This window comes from Eptesicus fuscus, chromosome 10, assembly GCF_027574615.1.
Source record: "Eptesicus fuscus isolate TK198812 chromosome 10, DD_ASM_mEF_20220401, whole genome shotgun sequence".
Lineage (NCBI taxonomy): Eukaryota > Metazoa > Chordata > Mammalia > Chiroptera > Vespertilionidae > Eptesicus > Eptesicus fuscus.
Window position 1 is genome coordinate 96,045,175 of NC_072482.1, and position 8,863 is coordinate 96,054,037.

At 58.1% G+C, this 8,863-nt stretch overlaps 1 long non-coding RNA gene across 1 annotated transcript; it reads left to right on the forward strand.

The window, feature by feature from the left end:
- Positions 1–4,975: 4,975 nt before the first annotated feature.
- Positions 4,976–8,395, forward strand: LOC129150611 (uncharacterized). Its single transcript, XR_008557332.1, has 3 exons — positions 4,976–5,083; positions 5,900–5,971; positions 7,838–8,395. It is a non-coding gene; the product is annotated as an uncharacterized LOC129150611 (long non-coding RNA).
- The last annotated feature ends 468 nt before the right edge of the window (positions 8,396–8,863 follow it).

Below are 8,863 nucleotides of genomic sequence, written 5' to 3' on the forward strand. Positions count from 1 at the left end.
TGTAAGGACCCAGAAAGCATCGGGATTCAACAGGAATAAGGAACCCAAGCGAAAATATGAATCAACAGGGTACACAAGGGCTTGAAAATAAGTAAGTGCCATAAGTAGAGAGAGGCAGAGAGCGGGCACTGACGCAGCTAGAATATTCCAGCCAAGGCGGGGGTGCACGGCGGCCCATGGGCAGTCAGAGCCCAACTCTGCAGGCGCGGGCGTCCGTGTCCAGCCTTCCAGAGAGAGCCGAGCGGAGCGGGGCGTGCGCGAGGGATGGGCTCACCCTCCTGAAATACAGCAGGGATTAGCTGTACCCGCGGCCGCTCCAGAGGCAGAGCTCAGGCCTGCAGCCGAGGGGCATTCCCCGAGCCATGGGCTCAGCGCGGGAGGGGCAGGCCCGGGGCCCCACGCACCCCCATCTGGGGACAGCCAACAGCAGTCAGGGTGCAGGCGACTGGAGGGCAAGGCTCAAGGCCGGACCCTAGAGACACCGCCAAGGACGAGCTAAAAGGACGTCCAACGGGCTTTCTAATGCCGAGGCTCCGGTGAAAAGTGCAGTGGAATGAAGAACCACGTGAAGGAGGCCAGGGCCCCGGAGGTCAGCGGGCCGGAGCAGGAGGGTCTGGCCCAGCAGACAGGCAGGCCCTTCCGGTGGGAGCACAGAGCAGAAGGGGCTGTGAGTACAGGAAGAGGAAGGGAAACTTCCCAGCAATCACAACTGTCCCAAAATAGAGCTCCACCCGAATCAAGAGAGGGCTTCCAACGGTCGGCCGGACAACATCAGCGCGTGGCTGCCGATGGCAAATGCGGGCAGACCCGTCACAGCTGAGAGACGAACGGGTGCTGGGAAGAGAGCTCCGGCTTGTCGGGTTTGAGGGCCACGGAAGTGGGGTGCACTGACGGGCTCCCCGGCAGTAACGATGCCGCTCAGAGGTTTGAGTGGGCACCTGCTTGACTTGATGTGGCACCGGGAGTGGATTTTGTTCTTTCTTATTTATACAAAATCTTTAAAAAACAAAACAAAACAAAAAAAACAGAGTCCCCCACTAGAGTGAGTCGGGAGGCCAGGACCCACGCACGCCAGGAGAGCGGGGGCCAGTCCCAGGTGCTCTGCACCATGACCTCAACCCGGGAAAGAGGGGGCTGGCCAGGAGCCCTCCCAGGTCTCTTCCAGCTCTGATGATGTTTCTTCCTTTTTTTTTTTTTGTTTTGTTTAAGAAAAGATTGTGTTATTTAAAGTGAAACTACGTAAATCGTGACTCTCCAGGAATGTAGCCGCCCCTTTCCCACCCCCGGGCGTGGTTTCTCTGACCTCTTCGTTAGCAGAAGGAAAATGGGTCGAAACCCACACGTGTCTGACTTCCCCCCCGGGATGCAGCTCAAACAGTGGCGAGGAGGGGCATGTGAATGGGTCCAAACTGACAAAGAAGGTGCGCAAGGCCACCTTGGATCTTGGCAGCACTGCCGGCTCCTCGCCGTGTGTGCCACACAGCGGCCACACGGTGACCGGTGAGAGTGGCCAGGCCAGCAGGCGTTTGGGAAGGGCTCAGCCCGCAGAGGCCAGCGCTCTCTGGCTTACACGTGGAAAGTCACTGTCCTGGGACGTCAGAGGCTGTGGCCCCGCGGGGCGTGGTGCGAGGACCCCCTCAGGGAGGGGAAGAAGACGCCACGCCCAGGGTTAGCCCAGGCGCGGAGGGGAGTGGTGTGGCCCCGCGTCCTCACGGGGGCCCCGCAAGCGCCGGGGGAGTGGGGCGCTCAGACGCGAACGGCGGAGCGGAGGGGTGGGCAGAGGAAGGGCTGTTTAGTCTGTAAAGTGTGAATAAATAAATGCCGGTGCGGGTGGGACTAACCCAGTCTCACTTCTACTGAAATTTGCATTTTGCTGTTTGCAAGTCGTTGGTGAACAGGGGGGACCCCTGAGCCCAGGTGCTGAGCACAAACATTGTAGGTAGCGTCAGTGCATGGCGGCTCACACCCAGGACGTGCGCCCGGCCCCCGGGAACGGCGAAAGGACTTCCCGGGCGGAGCAGGGCAGCCCAGAGCGCAGTCACGACCATCCCGGAAAACCCACACCCACTGTGGCCAGCCCCGACGCCTGTCCTCTCGAGGAAGAGGCCTCCTGTGTCTCCGCAGGGCCACACCCTCTAGCACTGAGTATCCGGTGGCGCACCTGGGCCCCGGGCCTTTGGAGGGGGTGGGGATGACCTCAGAGGTCCCACCAGACCCTGCAGTTCTGGGGTTTGGGGGAGACAGTGTGAGCAGTTTAGCATGAAAGAAAAAGCTTGGGTGTGGGACCTTTTGCTCATTCCATTAGTCTCTCAGCAAACTTCCTGAGCTTCTCAGGTGGATAAAATACTGAATTGATAAAGGAGTTGAAAAAGAAAAGCATGTCCTTTTAAAACTCAAATCACCATATATGGGGAAGGGGGGAAAAAGCTTTATTTAATAAACGTTAAAATAACAAAACAACAAAATAGGTTTTAAAACAGTCAAGAACATAATAAAACAAGAAAGGGATGTAGGGACATGATTTGCAAATAAGATCAATGATGGTTGGGCATTTGGGGATGACCAAGGTGAGTGAGTTCAAACACAGCTGAACCTTGTTCCTGGGGGGCTGAGGGCGGGGACCTGGTCGAGGACCAGACCTGCTGGTGTCATCCCCTCTGGCCCTGACCGTCCGCGGAGCCCAGGTGGAAGGATGGCTTTTGGCTTGCAGGTGCGGAGACTGAGGCTCAGAGATGGAGCTCACCTGCCGAGTTCCCGCCGCTGGTAAGTGGAGGCGCAGAGATGCAAACCCAGACTGGCCTCCACGTGCACGCTCTTCCCACGAATCCCCACGGCCACGTGACCGGGGCAATCCACCTTAAATGCGTCAGCTCTGCGCAGCCCCACCCCCACCCCCCGCGGTGCCTCCCAGGCGAGAGGGCAGGGGCACCTCCTGGATGACCTCCGCGGGGGCCGCGCTGCCCGTCCGCCCTGCACGTCAGAGTTTGCCCCTGTCTTTTCCCCGGTTCTCTTTTACCACAATGTCCCCCAGCAAGACCAACCCCGGGGTTCAGAGAAAGCCTAGCCTGGCGAGTCGTGGGCGCTCCCACTGTGTGCCGCCCAGAGGACGCTGGCATGCCTCGCCACCCTGGACCCCACCTGCCCTTCTTGCCAAGGATTCGGCCTGTCCATCAGAGCCCAGAGCCAGGGGCAGGAATCTAAGAAAGGTGTCTTTCCATCTGTAAGTTGCCTTGACTCTGTTAGTTTGGAACTAGAAACGCCATCACACTCCGCGGATGGCCTGCCTGAGTGGGACCCCCCACGGAGAGGGACCGCGGCTGCTGGTCTGGGCTGGTCTCCTCTCTGCAGTTCCATTCTGTTGTCTGTCGCCTTTCCTCTTCCCCTGGAGAGCAGGGCTTCGTGGACAATTAATCCTAAGGAGAAACAGCTTCTCTTCTCCACCTGGCAATTTGTGCCGTGTCCGGGGGCACTGAAGCCGATTCTGCAGGTGAATGTCATGTCTAAGAGCCGGGGGGTTCTGATAGCACCACAGAAGCCTCCCCCACTGAAACACCAAGTTCTGCGGTAAAACACGGGCCAGGCGCACTCGGCATGCTCACGGTCCCGGGATGATGCTGTATGTTGGTCCAGAGGCCTTTATACTTTGGTCAGAGGCCTGGCCTGGGGGTCACACCTGATTTCTGTCTTTTCTTTTTTTATATATTTTATTGATTTTTTACAGAGAGGAAGAGAGAGGGATAGAGAGTTAGAAACATCGATGAGAGAGAAACATCGATCAGCTGCCTCCTGCACACCCCCTACTAGGGATGTGCCCGCAACCAAGGTACATGCCCTTGACCGGAATCGAACCTGGGACCCTTCAGTCCGCAGGCCGACGCTCTACCCACTGAGCCAAACCAGTTAGGGCTCCTGTCTTTTTTTAATTGACTTGAGACAGAGAGAAACATTGATTTGTTGTTCCACTTATTTATGCATTCGTTGGTTGATTCTTGCATATGCCCTGACCAGGGATCGAACCCAAAACTCTGGCGTATCAGGACAACACATTGCTCTAACCCAGTGGTTGGCAAACCACGGCTCGCGAGCCACATGCGGCTCTTTGGCCCCTTGAGTGTGGCTCTTCCACAAAATATCACGTGCGGGTGCGCACGTACAGTGCGATTGAAACTTTGTGACCCATGCGCAGAAGTCGGTTTTCGGCCTGGGCGAGTCTATTTTGAAGAAGTGGTTCTAACGCCGAGCCACACTCAAGGGGCCAAAGAGCTGCATGCGGCTCGCGAGCTGCCGTTTGCCAACCACCGCTCTAACCAACTGAGCCACCCGGCCAGGGCCTCGATTCCCACTCGCCCACCTGGTGCAAGGTGCTGTGGGACAAGCCACCTGCGGTCTATGTGCCTGGCTTCCAGCTCTCGGGTCTAGAAATCCCATGACTCGATCTTCAGAGACTTGGCTACATGCCTTACATATGGCATTCTGCATAGCACATGCACACGGGTCATGAAATATCTCATTAATTATATGTCGAATGAATGCCTGTCAGGGCTCTGACACATTTTCTTGCAAACTTTGAAAAGACAATCAAAGGCGAAGTTGAGCAACGAAAGACTAGAGGCTCTGATTTCCTGTCACCGAACAGGTTGGAAACTCTTAGTGAGAGACGTTGGAACCTTTTGAGTATCATCTTGTGGTTAGAATGGCCCCTCGTGCATTTTTATGCCCTTGGCTTTATAACAACCACTTGGAAGTCTAGCCTCCCTGCCCCCCGAGAATGCAGCTATGTGAACCCCCCTCCCCGGGAATGCAGCTATGTGACCGCCCCCCCCTCCCCCCCGGGAACGCAGCTATGTGAAGTGGGACAAAATACTCCAAGTTCCAAGCTCCAAACACTAGGACGTAAAACACTGAAGCGTTGGCCCTCTCCCACAGGCGGACGCACCGGAGGGACTTGGGCCCAGGCAGCTTTGGGACACTCAACGCCTCCTTGAAAGCCGTCAAATGGGTGCCCCGCCTTCCACTCAGAATTCCTTCGGAGGAACACGGGCGGGCCGGCCGGGGTGCGTGCCTTTCGTCTGGCTCAGGACAGGTACCGGTTGGAGGTGCAGGGAGCGGGTTGGCCACTGGTACTGAACAAAGAATTCCGACAGGCTGCGCGGCCAGGGCCGCGTTGTGGAGCCCTGCTGTTCGGCGGCTCAGCACCATCCATTACCCTCGCAAAGTAAAACCATGGGCCCCGTTTCCTCAGGAAGCCAATCATTCCATTTCACTGTATGAGACAAAGCCCTGCTCTGACGGTTAATGAATGTGCTAAAATTAGGGTATACCATGCTGAACACGTGACATTGAATTTAGTCTATTCAAAGAAACGTGGTAAACGCTGCTTAGAAGTAAATGCCTTCAGTGTCTTGTCTTTTCCCACCGAGCACACATGTCCTTCCTATGAAGTGGCTCTCTCCCTGCCGTTACACATGAGCGGTCGCTTGTTTTCAAAGGAGGTGGGGGAGGGTGATGATGATGAGACATTCAGTGAGCATTTCCAAATTCGGAGATTTAATCATTGAGAGAAAAAAAAAAGGGGGTGGGGATGCAACAAGAGAGAAGTAATCGTCCATGGATTTCAGAGCCAAAATAAATGAAAAGGAAGAAAGAGAGGAGAATTCTTCATTTTGGGAGTGACTTCAGGCACTTAAGATTTTTCTTGTCTATTTTCCTGTCCCATCGGTGGAAGTGGAGAAATGACAGGAAGTGGAGAAGAGAAAGGAAGAGGTAACACTCGCACCCGGGGGAAGCGTGGAAGTCTCAGGGACGGACAGTGGGACACGGTGACATCCCGACTCCGCTGCCCCAATGGATCCAGCGCTGCCGGCGGCGGGCGCACCGCGCATCACCTCCCTGTCCTCAGCAGCCGGAGTGGAAGCCACCAGCGCCCAGGAATCGTGTGACTCCGAGGCTAAGTAGACGGCATTCCGATCAGGTGAGGTTTATCTCATCGCCTTGACAACGGGCACTCCATGGGCCCTGGATTCAACCGGGGCCGGGGAGGGGGGGGGGGGGGGGGGGGGGGGTTGTTTGTTTGTTTGAGTCTCTGCAGAAGGTTGATAGTTCTTATGAGTCAGTAAACTCCTACGGGCGTTGTCTGCTGTCAGCCTGCTTCCCTTCCCCTGGAAAGTGATGGGGGACTAGATGTAGGGTTGACAAGGCGGGAGGGTGTCTGCGCTGTGATGTGAGGTGCGCTTTTAGGAGTACACCCTGCCCTGTCCCCTCGGGACACACGCCAGACTGAGTGCGCATCCGAGTCACGCTGGAGCCCGGAAGCCCGTGCGCACTGCCCCCTGCACCAGGCTGTCCCCAAGCCCATGAGCTGCGGCCGCCTCGCCGGCCGGCCTGCCTTCATCACACGGGTCGTGTGGGTCAGCTCAGAGGAAAGCAGAGGCAGAGATGAGACGGCTCTTGGCCACCCGCCTGGGTTTCCCGGGCGCGGGGGCAGAAACGGACTCGGTGGATGTCCACGGAGAGAAGCACAGGTCCGTGAATGCACGAACAATCCGGACGTCACCCAGGCAGCGAGTTCTGTGCTGGAGGGGCAGCGTCGGATGCAAGTCGAGAACTCTGAGCTGCGACCTGACACGGTGGCCACGCGTCCCCGCTGTCCCCATCCCGGCCGGCCCCGGCCCTGGCCAGGGGCACCTCCTTCCAGCGCCTCCGGGCCGGCTCCCCAGCCCCAGGCCTGGCTGCCCTTCCCACTGGGTCACAGCCACTTCCTCTGGACCCTCCCACCCAGGGCCTGCGTTTCCTTTGACCTTCAACTCCTTCAAGAAGCATTTCCTGCCTCATCAGGGCCCCCTGGTGACCCCGGCCCCCTGTTCCTGGCACTTGGGGAGCTCCGCCTCCTTACCAGCTCGTACTTGCTTGGAAAACAGAGTCCCGTGTCCTACAGACGGGGCCCTGGTGCCACAGCCTGTGGCCCCAAAAGGGAACGAGGACCCCAAAGCATCAACCTGGAAGTCCCAGGGCGGGTCCGCTGAGGACCCACGCTCCTTCCCCCCTCCTCTTTCCTCCCTCCTCCTCAGGTGGGGCCCGGCCTCCTGGCTGCCACTCCCCAGCCAGGCCTTCTCCCTGCTGCAGGGCTGGCCCCGGAGCAACGGGCTCTGCGACCAAGTCTGTGTCCACAGCGTCCAGCCAGGCCTCTGGGGGAGGGGAGGGCGAGGACCCTCCCAGACCCCCTTCTCCCGGCCGACGCCCCACCCACCTCCATTCCCTCCAGCCCGGACGGTCGGTTGGTCCGTGGGCTCATCACCTCCTCGCGGAGTGCTGCCGCTGCGAGGCCCAGATCAGATGCTCTCCCTCTCTCCTCCCGGTGGGAGAGTCAATTACACGTCCGAGTCTATTAATCTTCCAAACAGTTACGGAGCTGAAGAGGCTGCATCGAACAGCTGAGGTTTAAGGAAGCCGGAGCGCCGCGGCCATTGTTATAATGAAGTCCCCTGATGTATGAGCGTGTCTCTGGGTGACCCACATGATTCTTTAAGTCTGAGAAATTGCAAATGACGTGTAGGGTACTTCTGACATGGACAGAGCGGCCTCCTGATGTGTGTGCTCGTGACCAACCGTCCCCAGGTCCCCTGTCGGGGGCGGGAGCACCGGCCCTTAGCGTGATGGGCACACCCTCGGGCTCCAGGCACCCCCCCCCCGCCTCCGCCCTGCCCACGTGGGGCCAGGGAGACCGGACAGCCAGCCTGGGAAGAGGGATGCCCGGCTGCCCCTTCTATTAAGGCCTGTTTGTCTGTCTTTTAAATTTGGTTTCGATGGCATAAAAAGGGGAATTTCTTTTCCTCCCCAGATGCAACAAACAGATGCTGGGACCAGAGGCTGCACAGTCAATAAAAGGAAAGTTATAAAATCTATAGAACTGCCGAGAAATCAGAATTTCGGCAAACTCCAGGGTTTTCCCTAGCTGCTCTGAGGGGCTGCGGGCGAGGGGCGGTGGTGCGGAGACTGCCCCTGGCGTGAGCGCGCCCCGCGGCTGCGGCCGGGACAGCGTGAGGACGCGGCCACGCCAGCCGTGACAATGACGAAGGGGACACGGAGGATGCTGTCCGTCCTACAGACGGCGCTGCCACAATCGGTTACCATCTAGCTTTTTGTCAGGATGGCGGAGGCGATGGCTCTTTAGGCTGCAATGTGCGTCTTCAAAGTGATTTTGTAAGCTATTGAAACGACGCTCCCTTGTTACAACTCCACGTCACTTCACTATGCAAACCATCCCCTGATGCAGGGCTAGGCAAACGCCGCATCAAACTGGTTCTCCCCATATTTGGATGAAATGCGATGTTGGCTGCAGCGATGAGAAGACGCCGATGCAGCAGGTGTCGGTGCCCATTCGCCTGGCGCCCTGAGGACGTCCCGATGTTAAGCGGCCACTCCTCAGGAGTCGCCCTTAAGAATAAAAATTTGAAAACCTCAGACAGCACCGTGACTGGAGTTTGAGGTCAAAATGCTTCGGCTCTCATCCCGGGGCCAGCAGGATGCTGGGTTTGCGCATTTCACTGCAGAGCCTCGGTCTGCCCACCTGTAAAATGGACGTGCTGAGACGCGGCGTAGGAAATGGGAAAAGGGCGAGCAACCCCAGCAAAGACCTCCCCTGGCCGCGGCCGCCCTCGCCCAGCTCCCACTCCCTCTGCTGAGCACGTCGGGTCGTGTCCCAGCGACGCAGGGACGCAGTGGCGCTGCGAGTGTGCCACGGCCGAGCTGCGCAGGGACCTTCCTGAGAACAGGGTCTCGATGCTTCCGAGGAGTCCTCCCAGGAGGTGCCAGGCGTGAGCGGCAGGTGGCCCGCTCCGTCGGCGTTTCTTCCTCTCCTTTCCTG